The sequence below is a fragment of the Propithecus coquereli genome, unplaced genomic scaffold (genome assembly GCF_000956105.1).
Source record: "Propithecus coquereli isolate 6110/MARCELLA unplaced genomic scaffold, Pcoq_1.0 Scaffold42, whole genome shotgun sequence".
NCBI lineage: Eukaryota > Metazoa > Chordata > Mammalia > Primates > Indriidae > Propithecus > Propithecus coquereli.
Window position 1 is genome coordinate 2,377,585 of NW_012149952.1, and position 2,691 is coordinate 2,380,275.

The 2,691-nt window shown below is 57.2% G+C and overlaps 1 protein-coding gene across 2 annotated transcripts in view; it reads left to right on the top strand.

Moving 5' to 3' along the window:
* Positions 1-2,691, top strand: part of MARK4 (MAP/microtubule affinity-regulating kinase 4) — a 35,883-nt gene that overhangs the window by 13,988 nt on the left and 19,204 nt on the right. The gene's annotated exons all lie outside the window — the stretch shown is intronic.

Genomic DNA, 2,691 nt, shown 5'->3' on the forward strand with positions numbered 1-2,691 from the left:
AGGGTACACAGGTGATGTGTGCCCAGGTGTGAGGGTATCTGGGTGTAGGTGTGCCCAGGTGTGAAGGTACGCAGGTGAGGTGTGCCCAGGTGTGAGGGTATCTGCATGAGGTGTGCCCAGGTTTGAGGGTACGCAGGTATGGGTGTGCCCAGGTGTGAGGGTATGCAGGTGAGGTGTGCCCAGGTGTGAGGGTATGCGGGTGTGGGTGTGCCCAGGTGTGAGGGTACGCAGGTGAGGTGTGCCCAGGTGTGAGGGTGTCCAGGTGTGGGTGTGCAGATGCCCAGCTGGGTGAGAGGACGTTCAGGCGTGAAGGCACCTGGGTGCAGGTGTCGCTTGTGTGGGCCTGAGGGTGTTGGCAGTGCGTGGGTGTGGCAAGAGGACACGCAAGTGCCAGGGTGCCAGGTGTGTGTCCAGAGTGTGGATCAGATGATGCGTGGGAAACAGGTGTGTGGGTGTGTGGGGAAGAGGGTGTATGGCAGGCTGGGTAGGTGGGAGGGTAGGAGGGGGCCCAGGTGTGGGTGTACGTTTGTAAGTAAGCCAAGGGGCATGCAGGTGTGGGGGTTCCCAGGTGTGTGGGGAAGAGGACATGCGGGTGTGTGGGTTCCCAGGTGTTTGATGCGAGCGTGTGAGGGAGCCCAGGTATGTGAGCGTTAGGGTGTCAGGTTGACACTAGGCAGCTGTCCTAGGTATGAGGGGCTGAGCCCTGGTGAGTCGGGGCCACGTGTCCCCCTACAGGTGTACGATGTTCTCCTGGGAGTTTCCAGGTGTGAAAGTGAGGAGGGGCTCATCCACATATCTTGGTTCTGGTGTCCGGGAGTCCTGGTGGCCGTGTGTGTCTGTGCGGGTTCCACGAGCACCTCTCCCTGTGACCAGCCGAGGGTGTGGGGCCCCAGGGTCTCAGCCTGTGCCTCAGAGCGGCCTGGGGGGGTCCAGGAGCTCGGCTGTAAGTGGCTTCTCAGGGCCACTGAAGGGGGCTGAGGGCTTTGGGGACCGCAAGTAACTGACCTTCCCCCCTCCAGATTGTATCGGCTGTGCACTATTGTCACCAGAAAAACATTGTACACAGGGACCTGAAGGTAAGCCCCACACCCCACTGCGACCTCAGGGACCCCGGCTCCGCCCACAGGCACCCCGACTTCTCCCTGCCCCCTATCCCCTGCATGGTTCCCCTGTACCCTCCAAGAAAGCCCCCACCCTCTTCTCCTGACACCCCTCCCTCGCACCCGGAGCCCTCGACTCCTTCCCAGGCTTGCGTGGCAGCAGGTGGGCAGGAGGGGCAGGAGGAGTGAACGAGGGGAAGAAACAAAGTGTCCCCGGACGGTTGCGTGGGTGTGGGACAAGGACACTGGGATGCGACAGAGTTCATCGCTCTCAGCGCCTTCGGGGCCTTGGCATCTCTCAGACCCTAGGGCGTTTGGGAATCCTCGAGAATGTAGACTGCGCAGCCCCGGAGTCACCCCGCGGGCCTCAGAGTCACAGGAGATCTGAGGACTTGAGAAGGGCCTTTGAGAGAGAAGTGGGGACTCGGAGGGGCGATGCCAGCCACCTGTCGGCTGAGCAGGGCAGCCCCTCGTGTAGCTCCGTGTCCCCAGGGTCCCCGTCCCCCACCTCCCATGCACGTCTCGGGACTTCTCCCCTAAGACCAGGTATCCGGACATTTGTCTGGCTCGAATTGATTTGTCGTGAACCGTCACGTTGAAGGCACCTACTGTGTGCTGAGTCGTGTGCTCAGTGCTTCGACGCAGGGCTTCCCAAACTGTGAGGAAGGACCCGGTTTGTTTTGTTGTTTTAAAAAACTTTCAAACTGCCACTTTTGTAAAGTAGGATAAAAATGAATCGCAGTGAAAGTGAGATTAAAAAAAAGATGTCAAAATGCAAGCCTCATTTTGAAAACTATTATTAGATTCAAAAGACATAAATTTCCGCTGTCAAATTGCTGTAGAGGTTTCCTGATGCTCGCTCACGCTGCGTTTGTCCCGTAGACGGTGACAAGTAAACTGGAGGTTGCACGCCCCCTGGTGGAAGGTCGTGGAAATGCCTAAAATGAACTTCAGGGTTCTGTTGGCACACGAGGGGTACCCACCGCTGGAACTGGTCCAGATGTGGGGTTGGGTCTGGATCGTGGAGCCTCGAATGCCGGGAGAGGAAATGCAACCCCTGAACAAGGCAGATGATGTTAGATCCAGCTTTGGGGCAGAGCTCTCTGCCGTGTCTTTGTGGGGTTTGTCCCTTTGTTGGGGCAGGAGGTGACACAGAAATAAACCACCTGTGATGCTGGTGGCCAGGGAGTCAGCTGGCCTGGCCCGGATTCCAGCTCCGCCACTTGGGCATGAGGTGTGGCCTCCCTGAGCCTCAGTTTCCCCACCTGTGAAATGGCAATTATAAGACTACATGCCACAAAAAAGAGACAGAATTCTATAACAATACGAAGCATTTATTGAGTGCTGACTGCATTCCAGGTGCTGTGTGAGTACTTTACGCTTAACCCCATAACTGCCTGTGAGGCGGGGGCTGTGGTTACCTTCCGTTCACACTCAGGGAAACTGAGGCACAGAGACCTTTGGTAACCCACTCAGAGTCACAGAGTGAGTGGGTGGTGGAGCTAGGATTTGAATCTGGAATTCTCCAAGACTCTGTAGTCTTAACCCCACAATAGGCAGCCACTCTTATAAATGACAGTGCACGAAGCCC